Source organism: Ostrinia nubilalis, chromosome W (assembly GCF_963855985.1).
Source record: "Ostrinia nubilalis chromosome W, ilOstNubi1.1, whole genome shotgun sequence".
NCBI classification, from domain to species: domain Eukaryota; kingdom Metazoa; phylum Arthropoda; class Insecta; order Lepidoptera; family Crambidae; genus Ostrinia; species Ostrinia nubilalis.
In genome coordinates, this window is record NC_087118.1 from 340653 (window position 1) to 365601 (window position 24949).

At 38.4% G+C, this 24949-nt stretch overlaps 1 pseudogene; it reads left to right on the forward strand.

Moving 5' to 3' along the window:
* The first annotated feature begins 353 nt into the window (after positions 1-353).
* Positions 354-20210, forward strand: LOC135086395 (uncharacterized; annotated as a pseudogene).
* Positions 20211-24949: the final 4739 nt, after the last annotated feature.

Here is a 24949-nt window from a genome sequence, read left to right on the forward strand (position 1 = left end):
CGCGAGAAAAAACAAAGTAGTATTAGGTCTCGGAAAAAAAATCAAAAAATATCAGTAAAATCGGAGGCATCAAATACCTATCACCAACAAAAGAATTAGTCATTGATGCCTCCGACTGCATTTGTGAACACTCAGGCTTGTTTGTATCTTTTTAGTTAATTTTTACGCAGTCGGGTTTTTTGTTTATTCAATAATAAATTTTTTTTATAATATTATTATCAGGGATCGAAATAGGTGGTATCAATTTACCTAACCTTATTGCGACGAGACGATTGAGCTGGATGAATCGAAAATTCCCTGGGATTTTTTGTGGGGACCAATGAGATAAAAAAAACTCATACCAACCAAAACCAATGGACCAACGGGGTACCTTGTAAATTACCAGTCGAAACGAAAAATGCACAAAAGTGATGTGATTGTTTCCAAGAAATTAATAAAATACGTTTCTGCTAATTACAGAATTTAAATAATCCTTTGTGGGTATTTTTTGTTGTCTTGTGATTTCCTATATCTAAGTGCGTTGTTTTATTATTATTACCTACTAATACATAAGAAAAATATATGTACTGTCGCGAGGTATATAAATTTAGAATAAATAGATAAATAATCAGACAAATAAATCTAGAAAAAATAGATAATCAGCATCTTGTGTACCTATGTATTTTAATTTTCTTAAAATTTAAATAATGCCTTTACTTATTTAAAATGACATAAGTACTCAGATCACTTATTCAGCGGCCGAACTACTATAAGTACCGAGTGTACGATCTGCGCTATAAATTATTTATAGAAAAACAAAGGAGCGGAGCGGGCCGAAATGCGACATAGCCTCCCCGTGCGAACGCTGGTGAAAGACTGAGCTCCCGCTATCGCGCGGCCCGCGTGTGGAAATTACAGGGTATATTGAATGTATGACACGTAATACATTATTTTTGAAAAAAAAATGAACAACAATTTTTTAGACCATAAAATTTTCTATCATTTAGTGCAAGAATCGTTAAAATCGCTTCAGCCGTTTAGGAGTAGTAGAATTTTTTTTTGTTGAAATTAGAAGAAAGTTAAGATTTTTTCCTGTCAAAACTAATAGTTGTATCAAAAAAAACCTTGAAAACCTTGGCAGGAAGAAGCAGACCAAAGAAGAAGCCTCTTAAGTCAAGTGATGGAGAGCTTATTGTGTCGTCTGAAGGGCAACTGCAATGATGGCGTGAACACTTTCAGGAGGTCTTCCGCCCTACCTTGACTACAGCCACCACCACGCCTGAACCACCGCAGCACACCTCTACTCCACCTAGGCTGCTCGACATCAATGTGGAACCACCATCACACGACGAAGTGACCAAAGCTATCCTATCCCTCAAGATTGGCAAGGCCCCAGGACTCGACCTTATCACCGCAGAAATGCTGAGAGTCGACGTAAACTCCGCCGCCGACGTTCTGACACCTCTCATCGAAAACATCTGGATGGAAGAGGAACTCCCAGACGACTGGAATAAGGGGCTTTTAATTACTGTGCCAAAGAAAGGGGATCTAAGCCAGTGTAGCAATTGGAGAGGTATCACTTTGCTCTCGATACCGTCAAAGGTTTTCTGCAAGATTATCTTGGATAGGTTATCGGGGGCCGTTGAACCTCTTTTGCGTAGGGAACAGGCTGGCTTCCGCCCGAACCGCTCGTGTACCGACCAGATCAATACTTTGCGTATCATTTTGGAACAGGCATCAGAATGGCAAAGAGAAGTCTACCTAACCTTTGTAGACTTTGAAAAAGCCTTTGATACGCTGAAGTGGGCAAGTATATGGTCGCGACTCGCTGACATTGGTGTCCCGCCGAAAATCATCGACCGACTGAAGGCCATCTACACTTATGCCCCATATGCCCCATATGGCAGTCACGGAAATTGACCCGAAGGGTCAAGATCAAAATATTCGGGTCCAACGTTAAATCCGTTCTGCTCTATGGGTGTGAAACGTGGAAGGTCACCAAGGTTATCTCGCACCAGCTGCAGGTCTTCATCAACCGCTGCCTTCGCCGAATTTTCGGCATATACTGGCCCGAGAAAATCTCCAACGTCGAGCTATTGGAACGCTGCCACGAAATTCCGATCGACCAACAGATCAAGCGCCGCAAGTGGAACTGGATTGGCCACACTCTCCGAAGGGACCCCGATCACATCCCTAAGCAGGCTCTGGATTGGAATCCCCAAGGAAAACGCAAACGTGGTCGACCCAGGCAAACTTGGCGGCGCACTGTAGCGGACGAGGCGAAGAAGATCGGCAAGACCTGGAGCGAGATCAAGCGAGAAGCTCAAGACCGAACCAGATGGAGGACTGTTGTGGACGCCCTCTGCCCCACCTAGGGGACATAGGACCATAAGTCAAGTAAGTCAGTATCAAAAAAAACGAACAACAATTTTTTAGTTTAAGATATACATCTCACACATATTTTTTTTTTCTTGTTTGGATCATCCATTTAGGAGGAGTAGGGATTCAAAGAGAGGTCTATTTTGCAGTTTTGCCTCACCTATCGCCTTAAAATAAAATAATCACATTTTAGACAAATAGGATTCAACTAAATCAGGACTTTCTACATTCAAAAATGATTAAATAATATTATTGTATAACAAATAATGTTATGATGAACAATAAAAAAACTAATTAAAAAGATTTTTTAAGAATAAAATGAAGTAAATTCCACTAAATATAATTTTCATTTTCAATTCGGCAAGACACTATAATTAATTATTCAAAATAGAATCACTTTTGCAAATGGCAAATGTGTGCCCAGCCGCCTAAATACGTTTTTAAATCCATCTCATCTTTCTTGGACAAGTGCTGAGAGATGCGTTCTTGGTAACTTTGTCCTAACCGCTTACGTTTCGGCAAAGGCTCCGAAGAATTAACTCGCTCAATAATGCAATCTGTATTCTTTTGCTCCTTAACCATTTCGGATATTGTTCTGTATATCGTCAGTGGAAAGGAAAAAATGCTAAAGCGCCATTTTGGCCAAAATGAGTTATATATACATTGTTGGATAGGATTTTTTTTCTGCGTCGATCTGTCTAGGTTTCAACTCAATCCGACAACTTTTTTGGCCTTTTGAAAATTTTAAGTATTCCTAAAATCACCGCCCTTGTCGCTGCTAAAACGACGTGTTTTCAGTGTTTTTGCAACAAGTGTCGCGTAAGGTTTTTTTGCTGGCAAAATATTTTTACTTTCACAACATTAAGTATTTTTTTGTTATTTAAGAACTCGAATGACGTGTTACTTTAGCAATTAGAGCTTTTTGGGTTTTATAGTTCATTGGTATATTAGTAGTTATTCATGGTTGTTGTTCAAAATGATTTGGCGTGTAAGCAAAAGTAAGTGAACAAGATTCGATTAATTTTGGCGCTTAAGCAAAAAGTAGTCTTTTTTTAATAAGCTTTAAAGTATTTTAGCGAAAATGAGAGCATTAATCAAAGCAAAAACTATGTAGTTAAGTATTATTAACAAAGACACCTCAAACACACTTGTGACTAACGCACTCGGGTCACTCACTTGCATCTTTGCAGGCAGCAAAGATGCAAGAATATTGCAACTATCCAAATAAATAATTAGCTCCCTGGGCACGCATTTATGCCGGAGGATTCAATGCACCTCAGTCATTGAAAAAAGTGTTCGTTCGTTTCAGCCCGAATGATGTCCACTGCTGGATGTCCCAAGGCCAGGCCTCCCCCAAGGATTTTTACAAAGACCGGGCTTGCGCCGCTTGCATCCAGGCATCCTAGACTGCATCTCACTTAACACCAGGTGCGATTGCGGTCAAATACCTGCCTTGTCTAGCATAAAAAAAAACCTCCCGCAACCTTCACCACCACCTCCAGATCGTCGGTCCACCTAGTGGGAGGCCTGCCCACACCACGTCTTCCGGTTCGTGGTTGCCAGTTTGCCGCTCTTTTTCCAGAAATTTTCTGCCCCAGCAGCCATCAGCTCTGCAAGCTGCCCCGCCCACTGGCACTAGATTTTAGCGATTCTGCGGGCTATGTCAGTCACTTTAGTTCCCCTGCGGATCTCCTCATTTCTGATTTGATCACGCAGGGAAACTCCGAGCATAGCACGCTCCATTGCCCTTTGGGTGACCTTGAGCCTTCTTATCAGGCCTATTATAAGCGACCACGTCTCAGATCCACAAGCCAAGAAAAAGGGTAACAAACACTATAGTATGGGCTCCGCGCTGTCTAATTGGCCTGCCTGCAGTATGTGCTCTATCAAGAAAAGTTCCCAAACTAGTGGCAAGATAAGTCCCTGGCTTCTTGAGGATGAAGTGAGCCGTCTTCCATTGTTTGGGGAAATACGCTATAGATAGGCATTTGTTTGCAATTTCCATGAATATCGCCCTTTCGCTACGAATAGCTCTGGTACATAAATATCGGCGTGAAACCATCCGGTCCCGGGGCTTTCCTTGAATTTTGCACGTTAAGCACTGCCTCCACTCCTGCCTCGGTAAAAGTGGGATCGTTTGCTGTTTGCTCCTCTAAAGTTTCGCTCTCTATCAGTTGTCGGAGACGCGTGTGGTGTGGTTTGTCTACTGTTACGGAATCATCTGGATAGAAGGTGTTGGCTAGAAGGTCAGCCGATTGTTCTGGGCAGAGTGTCTTGCCGTTAAAACCATTCAGGAGCATGTCCTCTTGTCGTCCTGGAGCTTTTCTGATGACTCCATAGATTCCAACCCACATTCCATACCGCGGCCTCCGTCTCCGTGACCAGTTGGGGGTCGTGAATGACTCAATTGGTCACCGAAGACTATAATCGCGGCTTTGACTGGTTTCTGCCGATTGAGGGTGCACTGAAAGACTTTTATGCCACGAAATTGCTTAACCCTTCCACTGGATCCCATATAGGGTTCTTGCACAAGTGCTATGGTTATGTCCTTGTCCTCGGCTACTTGCAGCAGTTCGGCAGTGGCTTGTTTGGAGCTTCTCAGGTTAGCTTAGATGATGTTGAGCTTTCACAAATCAAATCAAATCTCCCAAAAGACCACGGACACGGTATTTTGGGAGATTTGAACTCTGCATGTTTAGGGTGCTGTTAGCAGTATTCTGGAAAGCGCTAAGTAGTCCTACTTTTGTTTTTCTGGGCATTCATCACTTTATCACTGAATTCCATGTAGTGGTGGATGTTGGATGTGTCAGTTCTAGCCCTCGCATTTTTTCCACGATAGTGGTGTGCCTTATTTTCAGGCTGGACAGTTTAGCCGCAGTTCCTCTTCCTCTTTGCATAGGGCTTTTGTATGTCCAAAACAGAGGCAATTTGGTGTAGTGGTTCAGAACGGACTACTATGCCGAGAGGTCCCGGGTTCGATTCCCGGCCGGGCAGAAATTGAAATGATGAATTTTAATTTCTGTGACGGGTCTGGGTGTTACTATGTATAATATGTATGTATTTAAAAAAAAAAAAGTATATAAGTAGTATATCCGTTAAGCTAGCACCCATAACACAAGCATATTAATTGCTTACTTTGGGGCTAGATGGCGCTGTGTGAGATTGTCCAAAGATATTTATTTATTGTCCAAAGATATTTAATTGGCGCATTTCACTAGTGGGGTCTTCTACCGATCTTATCTCCAGACCTATGTGGACTGCCCCCGCCTCGAGCAAACTTCAAGCTTTTTTAGTGGGATGGACATGGTGGCGGCCGTGTAAGTCACCACCCACCATGTCCATCCCACCAAAGGTTCCCACCAGTGGTTGAAGGTGGTCATAAAAATTGTTGTGTCCCTACTTTTGTTCACTATAATTCAAAATATAGTAATTACCTATCATTAACCCGTACCCGATTAGAAGTAATGACAATAAATAATTTATGATGTTAGGATAATTAAGCATCTTTTTGTCCCCAAACATAATACTTATTCAATCTTTAAGCATTACTATTGCTTAAAACGTTTAATGTAGTTAGAGTTTAGTAACATTTGCTTATATTCGTTCTATAGGATCTGCGTAAGTAAGCAAATATTCATGTAGGCTCCATGGATTAATCGCTTCTTACGCATTTTTTCGCTGGCGCATGCGACTATCTTGTTTTGTAGTTTAGTATTTTATCTTCGACTCAGTTATTAAGCTGTATCTCACTAAGTATTTTTTCTCTTTTATCAAAAAGGTTGTTTAAACTATTTAGCACTTATTGCTTGCTGGATATTTTATTATAATGGAGGTTAGCAGTTTTACCCTGACTAACATTTGATGAATTTTCATGGTCCTTTTTCTAAAGCGACACCCATTTTACGATCTAAATGAGCTACAAACCTGGTGTTTTCATTAAAATATAGGCAAAAAATCAAGAACACGATTGCATTTTAAAAGAACTGTTTAACAATAATATTAAAAGAGATACGATTTTTTTTCGTAAAAAAAAACTGATTCTCATTTCCCACAAGTACGGTTTTGGCGCTTTAGTCTTTTTAGGGTTCCGTACCTCAAAAGGAAAAAACGGAACCCTTATAGGATTACTTTGTTGTCCGTCTGTCTGTCTGTCAAGACCCTTTATCTCAAGAACGCGTAGACGTATCAATCTGAAATTCACATGAAATACTCAGGTCTATTGTCCCTTTAAGCTGTGAAAATATCAAACTTCTAAGCCAAGCCAATCAAAAGATACAGCCGATTATGTCGATATTTTCAACAAATTTTCGACACTCGCAAAGGAATGAAAACCTACAGGATACTTCCCGTAAACTCAGAATCTTGAAATTTGGCATGAAGCATTGTCATAATTCATAATAATTCATAATACTTTATTGCTTCATTTGGTGAGAAGGTCTTGAGCTAATACATACGTATACATCCTCAAATTAACCCTGACAGGGTATTACAATATTCGGTTATTAATAAAATTATCACTAAAATTTAAAAAGAAATACTAAAAATAAATTATGCATGCTCAACAATTTCATAATCCAATTCATAACATTTAAATTCCAGTTCATTATTTAATGTCAATACTAATAATCATGTTAAAATCTAAATATATAAAAGGAGAAACTGACTGACTGACTGACAGATCAACGCACAGCCTAAACGGCTAAACGTAGGCACTTGAAATTTAGAAGGGACGTAGTTTAGGTACCGTAGAGGTGCACTAAGAAAGGAAATCCCGAAATTACCACGGGAACGGGAATTAGCGGAAAAATCCTTTTGTATGAAAAATCTAAACCGCTTAAGTTAGATGCTTGAAATTTGGTGTGCAGGTACCTTAGTAAATTTAAAGCTTAGGTACAACAGGATATCGTAAAATTCCCACGGGAACGGGAGTTAGCGGGAAAAAACATATGTATGAAAAAATCTAAACTGCGTAAGATAGACGCTTGAAATTTGGCATGCAGGTACCTTAGTAAACTTAAAGCTTAGTTACAACAGGATATTGCAAAATTCCTACGGGAACTGGAGTTAACCGCTGAAGATAGATGAAGGGGGTAAAACGGGATCCACGCGTACGAAGTCGGGGGCGGCCGCTAGCTATCATCTATCTATCTATATAAATAAAAATGAATTGATGTTCGTTAGTCTGATTATAACTCGAGAACGACTGGGCCGATTGAGCTGATTTTGGTTTTAAAATGTTTATCGTAGTCCAGGTCTAAACGGTGAGTAAATACGCGCGCGATATTGTTTTTCTGTGACAGACAAAATTCCACGCGGGCGAAGCCGCGGGCGGAAAGCTAGTCTAAATATATAAAAGGAGAAACTGACTGACTGACTGATAGATCAACGCACAGCCTAAACGGCTAAACGTAGGCACTTGAAATTTGGAAGGGACGTAGTTTAGGTACCGTAGAGGTGCACTAAGAAAGGAATTCCCGAAATTCCCACGGGAACGGGAATTAGCGGAAAAATCCTTTTGTATGAAAAATCTAAACCGCTTAAGTTAGATGCTTGAAATTTGGTGTGCAGGTACCTTAGTAAATTTAAAGCTTAGGTACAACAGGATATCGTAAAATTCCCACGGGAACGGGAGTTAACGGGAAAAAACATGTATGAAAAAATCTAAACTGCGTAAGATAGACGCTTGAAATTTGGCATGCAGGTACCTTAGTAAACTTAAAGCTTAGTTACAACAGGATATTGCAAAATTCCTACGGAAACGGGAGTTAGCGGGAAAAAACATTTGTATGAAAAAAATCTAAACCGCTTAAGATAGATGAAGGGGGTAAAACGGGATCCACGCGTACGAAGTCGCGGGCGGCCGCTAGCTATCATCTAATCTATCTAAATATATCCACAGAATACATAATAGTAGCAACAGAAATTGCACTCCTTTGTGTAGGATCAGATGCCGACATTTTAACGGTAATAATAATAATGCAAAATATCCAACGCACATGGTGCATTCGAAATCGCACCTTACTACTACGCTCACAAGAGCGCAATTTTTTTGTGTTCAGAATTGATTTACCTCACAGCTCAAGCGTCAGGGTTGTATAAGCAAAGTAAAATAAATAAAATAAAAACTTAATTTTAAGAAGCAATTATTGTATTTACGATTGGTAAACTTTAATCTAGTTGTGTTTGTATAATCGTACCATCTCTAAAGTACCTATTAATAAACTTCAGTGTTGCGATAATTCGAAATTGGACAAACAGTTTTAAAAGGTGTAGTGTCGGAAAATAGACACGGTGAAGTAAAGTTAATGTTTTTATTAGCTTTTTGTTTTTTGTCATAAGTATTTCAAAATTATTTAAAAAGTGTAGTTTTTTTTAATTATTTAAATCACTACAGTTAATTATTATTCCTAAATATTACGATTTTCCATTAAAGAAGAATAACAGTGCTGTTGGAACAATAAACCATGATTGCGACGATGATCGACCGAGCGTGTATAGAAATACGCGTGTGCTCACAGGCGCGTGGCGGCCCTGACTGATTTGCAACTTGAAGTTGTCGCGCGCTGTAGGTAATTATCTCGGCCGGCATAGGCGAGTGACGGAGGCCTGATATATCTTCTAAATATATAAAAGGAGAAACTGACTGACTGACTGACAGATCAACGCACAGCCTAAACGGCTAAACGTAGGCACTTGAAATTTGGAAGGGACGTAGTTTTGGTACCGTAGAGGTGCACTAAGATTGGAATTCCCGAAATTCCCACAGGAACGGGAATTAGCGGAAAAATCCTTTTGTATGAAAAATCTAAACCGCTTAAGTTAGATGCTTGAAAGTTGGTGTTCAGGTACCTTAGTAAACTTAAAGCTTAGGTACAACAGGATATCGTGAAATTCCCACGGGAACGGGAGTTAGCGGGAAAAAACATATGTATGAAAAAATCTAAACTGCGTAAGATAGACGCTTGAAATTTGGCATGCAGGTACCTTAGTAAACTTAAAGCTTAGTTACAACAGGATATTGCAAAATTCCTACGGGAAGGGGAGTTAACCGCTGAAGATAGATGAAGGGGGTAAAACGGGATCCACGCGTACGAAGTCGCGGGCGGCCGCTAGCTATCATCTATCTATCTATATAAATAAAAATGAATTGATGTTCGTTAGTCTGATTATAACTCGAGAACGACTGGGCCGATTGAGCTGATTTTGGTTTTAAAATGTTTGTCGTAGTCCAGGTCTAAACGGTGAGTAAATACGCGCGCGATATTGTTTTTCTGTGACAGACAAAATTCCACGCGGGCGAAGCCGCGGGCGGAAAGCTAGTTAATAATAAGTTCAAAATAATAATATTAATAAAAATAGTATTACACTAATAGTCAATGGTTACAATTTGTCGTCATAATACTGCTTTAAGCAATAATATGCCTTACTTAATAACAATTCTTTTAATTTTATTTATTTATTTATTTATTTATTTAGGAAAACCAGGGTTTTACAGTGTGTAATAATGACATAAGATAGGCAACGAGTAAACCACTTATAGGTTCCCACATTAATCTTTGTTCGAAGTTTTTACCTTGGAGGGCTTTGATTGAGTTGGGCAAGTGGTTATAAATTTTAATTGCCATAAATAGTGGACCATTGTTGTGTACAGTGTCAAACGGGATGGAGGCAGTAGGGGAGAGGGGGGCAGCTTTGGACAGGGGCAGCTTAGAACAAATGAATTTAAAAATCACTGGTTTAGGCTACAATGGTATAAATCATAATTTATATTGCCAGCACTGATGCGCATAGCCGTCACATCTCATTTTTAATATCTAACTGTAGGTTAACCGGCAAAAGTGGTTTTTTGTTTTTGACTGCCAATTTCGCACTTTTTTATTTTGGTTCTAAGGATTTTGTGGACGTAGTTTTATAAAATAGTGAGTGGTTTGTTTACTATATGGAAGTTTAAATAGTTTCATTGAAGATTTGATAAGAAATTGCGATATAAAAGTATGTTCCGTTATTAAATTTATGTTTTTTTCTGGAAATATACCCATGGGGCAGCTTTGAACGAAATGGTTGGGGCACCTTTGAACTTTATAAATTTTCTTTTTTAAGTGGTATTATGAAACCTTAAGTTTTCTAATACTTCGTAGAAGGTTTTTACATAAAAAATAAGCAGATTGCTTTACTGTGACAGATAAAATTTCAAGCTGGGTGAAGTCCGGGCAAAAGCTAGTTTTAGTAGTTGATTGATATTTTTTAAATTATGCAGTTTTGTCTTTGATGTGTCATTAAACAGAAAGTTTATTAGTATTTAGTTAATTGATATATCTTATATTTACTTTTTTTAAAATAATATCACTAAGTTTTGTGTTACTTTGTACAGAGTGATGTAAAATAAAATAAACATGTTAAATTGATCCCAAATGACACTGATCATTTAAAATATTGTTTATTAATTATTTTAAAAATACACATTCATAAATATTCAGTTTTATTTCATTGAAAAAAATATTAATTCAAAACTGCCCCAGGCGTGTTCAAGGCTGCCCCGACTACGGGGCAGTTTTGAACGTTTACAGGTCTGTGCAAAAATCTAAATATCTTAATAAGCGTTCATGAATAATTAAGAAGAACATCATTATTTTGTTGTGTGATAACCATGACCTCTATCTAGGAAGAAAAAATTAATGAAATCGTTCAAATTTGGAAGATATTTAATAAAGTATGAAAATTGTTCAAAGCTGCCCCCCTCTCCCCTACTAAATTATTTTTTCGTCGAGAGTTTTTTTTTTCCAGGTAGGTCACCAATTTTTTTTAAATAGTGGGGATATTTTTTCACTAGTCGCCCTAACTCAAAGATATACATACACGTCACAGTGAGAACCTTTAAGTGCACAAATATCTGCCTGCATGATTGTCTCGGAGCTGTGTGTGTTATGATCCTAAGGCAGCGTTTCTGCAGGATTAGTACGGTTTGTACGTTAGTAGCGTTGCCCCACAGTACCACTCCGTACCTTATCCAGGCTGCGGCATGACTATGATACGCGGTAAGTGCACACTCTACGTTTGTACCCTTTCTGAGTTCGCGCAGCGCATATGAGAATCGACTCAGTTTACCCACTAAAGTATCAACATGATTCTTCCAACTTAGAGTCGCGTCTATAGAGATACCCAGCAGCTTAAAGTCTTTGACTTCCTCGATGTTTTGTCCATCGTGAGTTAAATTAAAGGATATTCCCGATCCAAACCAAATTGATGCAGTTCCGGCCATATCAATATGATATGGCCGGAACTGCATCAATTTGGTTTTCTCAATATTTAGTGTTAAGCCTATATCTTTTAAATGTGATTTAATTTCATGAAGTGCTTCTGTTAATGTGTTATTCAGACTGCTCAAATTATCGTAACTGCAAGAGACCAAGAGTGTTGCATCGTCTGCAAATAGTACCACTTTGTGGCGTACCGCAGAGGGAAGGTTATTGATGTAAATTAAGAAAAGTAAACATCCGAGCACGCTTCCTTGTGGTATAGTCCCTGATACTAGCCCTGCAGGAGAGCGAACCTGACTAATAACGCGCGTTGTTTCGTGATAATGTTGCACTTCAACAAGTTGCTTTCTTTGGCTTAAATGGGTGAATATCCCAAGCACGTTTTTTACGCGGCGGAGCTGAGAATCGATGGGAGAAATGTAACTAGAGCGATGAGCGATGATTTTTTTTCTGTATATAGTTTAAACAGCGTTTTACACGATAGCAAAGTCTTCAGGACAATAGGTAGTTATTTTATGTACTAAAAAAAATTTCAAAGACCCAAAATCTAATAGCGGTGGCGTGTCCTAACTCTATTAATTCTACTCATAAATTGTGTTATTCCTTCTTTCTCGGGGATTCTAGTAATTTAAGAATAGTATAGCCATAAAATACATTAAATAAGACTTCCAAATGATATGAAAGAAATGTGATATTTCATAATTTAAGTGTTTTAAATAGCCTTTCAAAACTGTCCCACGAAAAAAAGCAATTACAGTGGCTCAATTTCGACACTCTCTTACATCTCCAAAGAAGCTTTGAGAGACGTAGAGTTCTTCTTCCCTGCATCACACAGCTGTGTCCTCCTGATCGGGCTATAAAGACTTGCGACTTGTGGTATTGTTTTTCCAGCAGACCCGTAAATATTTGAATCAGCGGCACAGGAATACAAAATTTTTCAATTTCGCTGACAAGTGTATGAGTGAAAGCTACTTACTTAGATGCTAAACGATTCTTTAACATGATTAAAGTTTGGTGTTTTGTTGTATCAGAAATTATTGATCAGAATTATAGTTTTCTTTATAATTTGAATTTTGTTACAGTTTTTTAATTCCGGTGGCGCAATTTCGGTGGCTCCGGTGGCAAATCTATTGCCAGGATTGGTCTTATTGGCTCTGGAGCATTGTACCTAGGTCTACTAAGGTATCAGTCATAACTACAATATCGTCAGTTAATCGAAGTTGTGTGATGTACTCGCCGTATCTTGATACTGAGCTCGGTCTAGCTCAGAAGCTTGAAAACCTCTAAGTGGGAGGTAGTGAAGACTTTAAGAGATTATGGTGTCTCCAACTCTGAACCCTCGCAGCAATCAGATAAGTTTCGAGTTGTGATCTTGGGGGACGGCTGATATGATGAAGTTTTCATACAAATACTTCAGAAGTTGCATGTTCGTTCGTTCGTTTCAGCCAAATGACGTCCACTGCTGGACAAAGGCCTCCCCCAAGGTTTTCCATAATGAACGATCCTGCGCTGCCCGCATCCAGGCTCTTCCCGCGACCTTTACCAGATCGTCGGTCCAAGTTCTCGAGTGGCGACCACGGGCTGGAAGACGTAGCGTGGGCAGGCCTCCCCTAGTAGGAGGCCTGCCCACGCTACGTCTTCCAGCCCGTGGTCGCCACTCGAGAACTTTCCTGCCCTAACGGCCATCGTCTCTACGAGCTATGTACCCCGCCCACTGGCACTTGATTTTAGCAATTCTGCGAGCTATGTCGGTTACTTTGGTTCTCCTGCGGATCTCCTCATTTCTGATTCGATCACGCAGGGAAACTCCGAGCATAGCCCGCTCCATCGCCCTTTGGGTGAATGTGAGCCTTCTTATGAGGCCCATAGTAAGCGACCACTGATTTCATAAGCTCAGTTGTGATTTCATTATCTCCTGGTTCATACCTTGTTGTTTTTAATAGGGCATTCTAATCTCGCTCAAGCTTAAGTCTAGGATATTTTCGCTAAAGTGTCGGGATAATCTCGATCTTCAGCCTAATTACTAGTAGTGCTTCTTAATCTCTCCTAGCAGCTTAGGCATTTACCAAAATGGTTCTGCTATCCTCATTATTCATGTTGGTATATTCAATTTGGTCCTCGCAAATACATACTTTCGATTTATTACAAAAAATCGTCTCTATAATACACTTTGTATCAGCGTGAGGACTTAGATAGCTATTTATACATCGATACTAAGCAGAATCTTAAAAACAGATGAGAATTGTTCTGAAACAGCTAAAATTTCCCTAGTCTCGTAGGTAGCAATCTATTCTGCCACTCGAGCTGAAAATTCGTGGGATTTTGGAGCTGAATTGGCACTGGTCGTGGCTTAGACTTCATCAGTCGACATCTTTTGAGCATTCGGCATTCTTCTATTTCGGTGATCACTTCTTCTTCTTCCTCGGTCCCTCACTGATGAGGATCGCGACCGCAGATAGTGTTCCTCCATAGACTGCGGTCATAAGCTGTGTGGTGATGGGATAATGCACATGTGATTAAATTGCCTGTTCGTCTAAAAATGATTACTACATTTTGATTTTTGCAGTACTATTAGGGTGCAGCTCAGTACGCTTTTACAGTTCTGGCATGTTTTGTTAGGCCTTCTCTCTCCATGAGGCTGGCTGGATTTAGTCCTCCGTTTCTTAATTGTACTACTTTCATTTAACTCACAAATATGTAATGTGTTAGTTCAGTAGCTGGTATAGATCTAGAAATATCTTCATACTTAATCTCCAGTTCGCATGGTCTTTAGCGAATAATTAGTTGCGTAATTCTGAGTGTAGGATAGGTATGATACCATCATGAAAACTTGGCTAGCCTGGACCAACATTTTTACTTATGGAAGATAAACCTAACACCAACCTGGGGCAGTTGGTCGCCCTCCCGGGACTAGAGTTGGTTTCTGGGTTTGAGGGTCATGTATGATGTCTTTGTGATGAGTCTAGAATAACGGGGCTGTTGGCGGCTAGAGCCAGAAAGTTTTGAATTTGTTCTCTATGGAGGGATTTTGCCGTTATCACCATGCTTAGCAGGCTGGTTGGTAGTTCCAGTATGGTAGTATAATACCTGGAAAGATGCTGCAGCCCACCCTCCAGTATTTTGATTGCTTAGTCGGCTCTTACGACTCACATGGGAAGATCTGATGCTTTTTAGGGTCACAACACAGGCCTGAATATTGTTTTTAATTATAAACATCTTTACTGGATAATAATACTTACTTGATTACAAATAAATAAGAAATTTGAAACAATCATCCATAACATTCCGAATTCCGCTGTATAAATAAATTTCGGTGGATTGGTTCTTAATTCCGGTGGCTCAAATACAATTTCGGTGGCTCTTGAGAATTTCAAATTAATATATCTCGAGAAGTATTAATAATATTTTGATCTCTACCATATCATTGAATAATACAAGTTATTTACTATTAAATCTGCCACAAAATAGTTTTGGAAAGTTGAAATTAAAATTCGCCACCGGAATTAGGCAAAAAATCGAGTTTGTTGATATTCACCCAAATATGAGGCGAGCCATTATTTTGCTACCCCACGAATTCCGACGGATTGTAACTTTTGTAAGAGTACACTGTAGAGGACCCTGTCATAAGCTTTGGACAAATCCATAAAAATTGCTACGACGCACATATTTTTGTTTAGAATTTCGAGTACTTCTACAACAATATCAAATACAGCCGAAGTCGTCGAGCGGTTCTTGCGAAATCCATGTTGGTTTTTGTTGAAAACGTTATTTTTTTCTAAGAAGTGATACATTCTTTGGCATATAATTTTCTCAAATAACTTTGATATTACTGACAGGAGTGCGATGGGGCGGTAATTTGAAGGATCTGACTTATCGGCCTTTTTGAATATAGGTTTGATAACAGCTAGTTTAAGAGATTCTGGAAATTTACCCTCACTATAAGATTGGTTAATTAGCAATGTTAGGGGTTTTACAAATTCGTCAATACAGTGCACTAGGAGCGTAGCCGGAATCTCATCGTGGCCAAAAGTGTTATTTCGTTTTAAGCCTAGGATAGCATTTTTTACCTCTATAATCAACTTGGATTATAAAATTGGCATCTTGTTAAATTGGTTATTTTATGAACCTAAGATTTTATTTACAAAAGGATTTTCATAAAAAAGGTTTGTAACCCATGGATTATTGGCCAGGGAGTCCAGTAATAGAAAAATAATTTCCCAATTTTTTTTGTAACTTCAAAAATATGATAATAAAAATTCAAATAACCATTTTGAAATGATCAGTACATTTTTAAGCCTTAGTTTTTCAAGTGAAACCTTAAATTCAAGAAAGGGTTATTTTTTAATTTGTGAAAATGCTCTCCATTCATAATGGGAATGTTTCAATGTTGACAACACTTCTGAAATGTCAAAATTCCGTCGAATTAAAAATCAGAGTTTATGTTAAATGCATTCTTGTTTTCTTAGCCATCATTTAAGTGTTCTGTGGCCCTATTAAAGTATTGAAGAGTCGAGTCAAATTCAAGTTCATTCTTTCGTACCTGCTGCTGTTCTGGTTCATCGGAGTTTTGTTCGTTCCTTCGTGAATCGCGAAGAAACTCTGTTGTTCACAAGTGATCTGAGTTTTCTCAATGTGCAAGCAAATGCTTTTTTAGTGTTGTTGAAAACTTTGCGAAAAGACGCTTTTGGTGTATAATATTATGTGTGTTCATAAATAAAGTAAAATTATTAAATTCAAAAGTTTTTGTTTATTTGCATTTCCATGTGCAATGTAGAATTTTTCCAAATCCATTGTTTTGAAAATAATACAATACGTACACCATAAAGATAAATATTTTCAAAATAATGGATTTGAAAAAATTCTACATTGTACATCATAAAAACAATAATTCTTTGAAAGTTATGAGGGCCTATGTGTGCGTGAACTGTGTGTATGTGTGCGTGGACTTTATGTATGTATGTGTGCGTGGACTATGTATGTATGTGAGCGTTACGTACGTAGGTTAAGTACAGGGAATTTAACACCAGGCTGTCAATAATTAGTAGGTTCAAAAATTTGACAGAGAGGGCTCTCTATTTCCTATGTATTACTTACTTTTCTCTATGGTCAGAATAGAGGGACGCGCGGAGATAACTCCGCGCGCTTTTGTGCTAAGTCTAAGTGATGAATTGTAATTATATTAAGGCAATATAATGTGAAAGTTGCGTATTCAGTCTTTTATTTATGAGAATAGATCGACCGGCCTTTAATAGTTCAGAAGTGAGATCTGAAACCTATGATTGTAACGTGATTTGAAAGTGTTCCAGGTGACCAATGTTTCGTGTGATTAGTCACGAATATTAACACAAAACGCCCACGGTTCTATGATTATAATGGAATATGATGAAGAGAGAATGTCATGGAAACCACGCTGACAACTATGTGAGATGCAGAAAACTATTTAAGTACGAGAAATGATGGACTCGAATGATGAAGATGCTCCTTCCGTAACTTGGCTTGTGTTCACGTAAGTGGTGAACAACTTGATTAACGATGGCCCCAGACCAGGTACGATTCATTATTATTATCGATTATTCCAACAGCAACAATATTAACACATTTCCTTTTTGAGTAAAATAATGCATGGAAGTGAATTATGCAACAAATGTTATAGGTATTGTCAGTCTTTACTGATAATGCCAGGAATGTGTGTGAAAGCTATGGTATGTGCTCACTTTAATTGCAATGCCTAATAAACTATTTTAGTAAATCAAATTAAATTGAACGGTGTTCATTTGTTCATGTTTACATTCTGTAGAGAATAAATTGTTGGGATTTAAAATCTATAAAGAATAGATAGAATTTGGTCAGATAAATTAAATAAGTTTGGTGATCATGCCCGAGTAACCTCTTGGCATTATTTTGGAGAAGAATTAATAATTAGTTTTATTAAAGTAAATTGAAGCTAAGGTCTGTGTTGTGTAAACCAGTTTTAGTATCATGATGTTTCTTTCTTGATGTTGACCACTATAAGATGAGATAAAATCTATTAAATAGCTTAATTTGTAAATTGAAATTAAGTAAAGAAGCCAGTTATGCCGTTGAACATGTGGTGTATTTTTGGTACTCTTATAGTGATTGATACTACAATTATTGTGAAACATAATTATTATTATGTTACATGATGCTATATTTTGAGTAAAGATAATGTTAATATTGAACTTTTCCAACTTATCAATTAATTTCTGCTGCCAGTAGTGATTTGGGTTGTATCACTAAATTTGAAAATTAGTGTGGGTGATTAAAATTTATCCAATTTTTATAATTAAAAAAAAGATATAGAATGTGGTACATTTAACTTAAAGAGTATTCTTGTGTACCAGCCATTATTGTTGGTTATTCTTCCCACGTGGTGAAAATGATTTTAATCTTGAGGTTATTTATTAGCTGATTAATAAAAAGGTTACTGGTTGTAGCATGTTGTGTGTGCATATTTTTAGATTTGACTTGAGTTTTAGATAATATGGTGACTTATCTGTCTGCGGGTTGGCCCTGTGGTGAGCAAATCAGTCAAGCACAATACCTGAGGGAAGCTGAACACTGAACAAGGGTACTTCACATAAGTGATTTGGAGTTGGACAGAAGGTAATGCAATACAAAAGGGCATCAGCTGTGATATTTGGTGAGTGAAAATGTAATACAAAAGGAATCAGCTGTGATATTTGGTGAGTTGAATTAATGTTTTATTGCAAGGGTTGAGCTGAGACTAGCAGTGCCACTGCGGCTTGGTTGTTTAACTGTGCTTATTCTTGTCATTGGCATGAAATTGCATACAATTAACTTGAGTGTGAACAGATTGTAATAATGAATTGGCTACAGTCTACTGCTAGACTTTAGAACTTCCCAACTGCCGCTAACAGTCTTAAGCAAAAAGTTATTATTAATAATGGTGAATAAGAGAGTGATGTGTTTGAATAGAAATAAATGCTTATCATTGGTCATAAGCATTGGCCTATTGTGTGGTATACTGCTGTACTGTGCGAAAGTTAGCTATTTACCCGACTGCGCCAGAGGGTTATGTTTTTGAATAATGGTATCAATGGAGCAAAGTACTAGCAGTGATCAAATAAAGTTTATATTGGTGATGATTGTGTTGTGTGCTTCCCTGTAATGACTGGGTTAACAACAGATACTTGAATATGAAGTCAGTTGCATTGTGGGTGAATTTTGGCCAAGCATGAGAAGAGAAGTATTGTACTTGTTAAATTAAAGTTCTTGGATATTTCGGAAAGATAATAGTTGGAAGTGTATTGCTGTCAACACAACAATAACAGTAAGTTTATTATGATAAAGTTGCATTTGTGTGTGAAGCAAATTTGTGTTCACTAAGACACAATGTTAAGCATAAATTGTTTCACTGTTTATTACTGGCATTATTATTGATGATGATTTATGTAGTTGTGTTATTCATCTTAATACTTATTTTAGAGTTTACATTGAAATATTTTATTATTTAAATAAAGATAATTTTAGCAAATTTCTTATGATGTTGTGATTATGGGAATGGTTTGAAAATAATAATAATAATAGGGGTATGATGTACCATGTGAGGATCATACACCAGTGGGCATTGTCATGAAACTGGGTGGACTTTGTTATTTTGTGTGAGATGGATGTCCTGATAGCTGTGTGAGGAGGACATGTGGCATTGTCTTGAAACTGTGTGGACATTGTCATTCTGTGTGGGATGTCTGTGTGACATCAGGAATTGTCAAGATGTCATGTCTTGTGTGGGAGACATCATGAACTATGATGTTTTGGCTTGTGTAGCGACATCATAGGGCTGTGTGGCGAGGCGCAAACTATGTGGAATGGCCTAATCTGTGTGGGTTTAAAGAGAAAATGTTAAAAGAACCATAACCAATCCCATAAATCATTTAGGTCCAATAGTATTTATTTTAATTGTATTGCATTGTATAACTTCATTATAATTACGTCATTAGGAGTTCACAATGTTCTAAATTAATTCTGAATAATACCAAAGAGAAGAGGCAGTATCATGAGCAAATGGAGAACCTACTGAGAAAGGCATACGCCGGGCGCTGTAGTGGTGACTTCGTGGAAAGCTTCAATGACATCGAGCAAGCAAAGAAGTGATTTTTCAAGTGGACGAAGACCACAGGAAGGCGGTCTTCCATGTCCGGAACTGGAACAGCAACGACGACAGGCTGCTAGCAGTCGCCCCGAGCGGCAGGCGCGCCGCGAAGAAAGGAGCGACTCCCCTAGAAGCTCCTGAAAAGCAGTGGCGCCTCAAGACCGGATGGGACGAGCCCGTGCTGGAAGACGTCGCAGCATACTTCGAGAAATGGCTGTCAGACCTGCAGATTATGAAGAGACTGCGTATTCCTCGATACTACTACGGGGGGGAGATAAATGAAACTCCGAGAGCTGCACATCTTCTGCGATGCAGGCGAGGAAGCCTACGCCGCCGTTGCGTATTGGCACCTCGCTTACAACGACAGGAAGGACGCGGAAGTTGTGCTGGTAGCTGCGCGTGCCAAAGTGGCTCCAGTGAAGACACAAACGATATCGAGGTTGGAGCTACAAGCAGCATGAACGGAAGTGCATCGGCTGCCTGTAGAAGACACTATCTACTGGAGTGACTCCTAAACTGTGCTGCATTGGCTGCGGAACGGAAGCCGCCGCTATACATCCTACGGAGCGCATCGACTTGAAGAGATCACCGAGGAGACAAGGCCGTCGGAGTAGCGTTTGAGTACCCACTCACTTGAACGTAGCCGACGTGGCGTCGAGAGCGGGATACGTGCCTACATCGGAAGAGGATGAGTTGTTCCAAGGGCCGTCGTTCCTTAGAAGACCGAAGTCTGGATGGCCACGGCAAGAAGGCAAGGACGATGACGTGACAATCGAGCAACACTGCACGTCGTCACTGGGAAGATCGAGGATAACGAGACGGTCACATCGGACCTCTCGCTTTGAATATTCCAGAACATGAGAGACAGTTGGCAATATCGCGAGAGAAAGGGAAGAGTATAAAATAAGGAGCAGGGCATTCCAGCTGACTAGTTTAATTCAGATAAGAAGCGAGTTAAGAAATCAAAGTGGTCGAAAAGAAAAAGTGAGACTCAGAAATAAAGCTGTTTACAACAAGTACTCTGCCTTCAAGATTTATGCCGGTTCCTAGCCCACGAACATGCAGTCTGAGCCTGCTGAGCTTCTAGATGATATGGATGTGCTGTGTAATGATGACATAAATGTACTATGTGATGATGATATAGATGTACTGTGTGATGATATAGATGTACCGTGTGACGATGATATAGATGTATTGTGTGATGATTTCTCGTTTCAGCAGAACCAAAGATGGTCAGCGTGTGGTGCGAATGGTAGTGGAGATGGCAGAGTGGATCTAGCCAGGTGCTCAGCTGGATCCCACCCAATACGAGGCGTCAAGTGTGCCATGAGCAGACCTTCGAGGGCGAAGGAATTGCAGGAAGGCCGAACTGTTAATTGTGAAAAATATAAAACGTTAAAATAGCGGTATCGTTATAGCCAATGAGATGCTGTCATAGTGACATTGACAATACGTCAATGTCACACGAGAATCAAACGTCAGAATAGAGGGACGCGCGGAGATGACTCCGCGCGCTTTTGTGCTAAGTGATGAATTGTAATTATATTAAGGCAATAATAATGTGAAAGTTGAGTATTCAGTCTTTTATTTATGAGAATAGATCGACCGGCCTTTAATAATACATACTTATTATACATAGAAAACACCCAGTCCAATACAAACAAATATGTTCATGCACACAAATGTTTGTACTGTGCGGGAATCGAACCCGCTACCTCCGGAATAGTAGTCCGTTTCGAACCACTACACCAAACGGCCGACAATACAAACCTAGCATTTAAAGTCTCGCATAATATGTATTAATAATGCACGTTGAACTTTCTTCTCTCACTCTCTCTCATTTTAAATGAATTTATGATTACACTAATAATTGTTATTTAATTTCAAAAACCACTTACAATAGTGTTAAAAATCTAAAATTATAGATTCAGTAAAATAATAATATTTTATGTAATCCTAATGTCAAACAAATGTAATTTTAAATATAATTCTATATTTTACTGAATTTTACTAAATCAATATCAACTAAACACACTAGTCAAGTGTAAGTGGTGTAGTAGAAACTAATCGAGTATAGTTTGGAGATGACGTTTTTTACTAAGCTCTTCCAAACTATACACGATCAGTACGCAAAATTCGTGTATAGTTTGGAGTAGGTAACAGATTTACAAACAGGCACTACAAAATTCACACGAGCAGTTTCCTATGGGTGCGTTCTGGCCATGTATAGAACGGAAAGACGCTACGCCGCCGGGGAGCACCTCCAAGGAATCCCTAATGGCGGCTCCAATTGGAAGAGTGTTTACACTCCATATGAAAAAATATAAGTTTTCCTAACTGCCCCGGGAGATGTTTATTGACTCTAAGCATACAGGGTGGAAACGATAAGTGATCTCACTCAATTATTTCTAAACTATACAAGATGTCGAAAAACTGGTTACTGATCCTAAAAGTGTTTCACAAGCTCTTTCAAACGGTACCAATAATAGGTTACAGAATAAACAAGAACTATTCTAAATTCAATGCAAGAATTTACCAAGTGTTATACCATTTTGGAATCCTTACTAAATGCGCCAACTTATGACGTCACTTGCCATACTCGCGTAGTACAATTTTTTTTCAGTACAGTTTAAACTAAGCAAAATTTTTATTTTGAAATTTTTTTTTGGAATAATGTATTTTTTTCATCCAAGCTGGAGCAGCTGGTTTTGTAATTTTCATAACAATTTAGAGAAGCATTATTCAGGGTTACATGACAAAAAAAAATTTGGAGAAAGTGAAGATGTTCCGTAAACGAACCAAAGTCGCTGACATAGCCCGACGTATTAGCAAGCTGAAGTGGCAATGGGCAGGGCACATAGTACGCAGAACTGACGGCCGATGGGGCAGAAAGGTTCTGGAATGGAGGCCGCGTACCGGAAAACGCAGCGTGGGACGTCCACCTACAAGGTGGACCGACGACATCGTAAAGGTAGCAGGGAAGCGCTGCTGGACGCAGGCCGCTACCAATCGATCAACATGGAAAGCATTGGGGGAGGCCTATGTTCAGCAGTGGACGTCCTGTGGCTGAAATGATGATGATGATGATGATGAAGATTTGTGGCAACATGAGTAAAAAGACCGTCACCGGGAGTAGATTTTTTTGTTATTTTTTAAATGCCTATTATTTTGACAAAATGACACATAGATTTTTTTTTATATTTTTCTGATAACCAGCATAACTTGCCTCAACACCCAGTTCCGGCTTGACGTTGCATTACGGGACACCCTGTATATTGTAATGTCTCTGTATGGTGTTATGAATTGAACTTGAAACACTCGATTGAAACTCAATCATAGTTAGGTACATCCGAGTTTAGAGGTACGTAATACACAAGTATGATTGGTGTAAATACTAAAATTCAGCTTACTTGTATGTAAATACTGAAAATTAATTACCACATCAAATAGAAGCGTTTTACCTTACAATAAAACGCATATTAAATACTTACCTTATTCAAAGCTTAATAATAATGAGATAGGGTTTCCATTTTTCGTGCTATTTCCTACCTTTTTCTTCTCCTTTCCTTCCGTTTCACACAGCTACTAGCGCCATCTGGCGTTTCCCCCCACCAGGCAGTGTTCGCGATCCCGAACTTATACCAGCAGGCAGGATTAAAATTTAAGCTTTGAATAAGGTAAGTATTTAATATGCGTTTTATTGTAAGGTAAAACGCTTCTATTAAATAGCTTGACCTTATTCAAAGCTTAATAATAATGAGACATGTCTGTTATCACCTGGTGGTGGAAGAAACGCCAATGTAAGTTAATACAGTAATTAATACTAATTCAAATAGGATATAAGGAAATGAATCGCAGGTGTGTATAAAATAAAACCAAGGCTGTGTGATAATAAATCTATTTACCTATATTAATTATAACATAACAAATAAGTCTTCTGACAATAACATCTCTAGCTTCTCTTCTTTCCAATGATATGTCACATGTAGTAATTAGATATTGAAATTTGTCAAAAATTCAACGTTTAAGGAAGAAAATGGAACAATAATACAAAAGTTATCCATACAAAGCTTCTTCGAACATCGTTATATTTTCTGCTACACTCATTTTCATTACTTTTTTTGTGTGTTTTGTTTCAAAATCAATTTCAAAATAATAACCACATTATAAAGAAAAAAGTTTAAAAAAATTCAAAATCTACTTTGTATGGATATTTCGAATTTTCAAAGATAATTGGATTATTTTTGAAAATTCGAATCCTATCTTGCGTCCCCCTAGAACTATCAATAAATACAAAATTAAAATACCTCAATGTCGCACAACAATGTATAGAGATAGCCCATATTGCACTGCAATAAGAATATTCAATAAACTACCAATAGTATTAAGAAAAGAAACAAATAAAAAAATATTCCTCAGAGACCTAAAGAACCTACTAATAAAAAAATGCTACTACAGCCTAAACGAGTACTTCAGTGACTTAAACTTAAATTAAAAATATTTTTGTATCCGTTACACGTTGATTACTAAATCAATCATTTAATTGCTAAGCCTAAATGGGTAACATGATGTACTGGATAATATGATAACCACATCTTGTAAACATTCATGAAATGCAATAAACACATTTTGACTTTGACTTTGATAATTTTTGTATTATTATTCCATTTTCTTCCATAAACTGTGAGTTTTTGACGAATTCCAATATCTAATTACTTCATGTGATGTATCATTGGAAAAACCGGCCAAGTGCGAGTCGGACTCGCACACCGAGGGTTCCGCCGTACAAACGTAGCGGTTTACAATTTATGACGCACTAGCAGCCGCCCGCGACTTCGTACGCGTGGATCCCGTTTTACCCGTCTTCATCTATCTTACGCGGTTTAGATTTTTTCCTACAAATCGATGGGTGCCGGGAATAAAGCCACAATCGACAAACACAATTTTACAGGAGAAGAGATTTAGTGTCAATTTTGAATAATTCTAAACTACGAGGCGTATCAAAACGGTTTGTATATCAAACGATGCGTTATTTTTTCTGGAGTAACATTTAATGTGCATAAGGTTATAGTGCTTAGAATATACTTTAAAAAAGGTAGAAATACATATTGCCGCTTCATACATTGAAAGTCGGTTCCGTAAGAGTCCATTGTGGTTTTATTCCGGTAAAAAGTGTGCAATTAATCAAACAGCAATAATG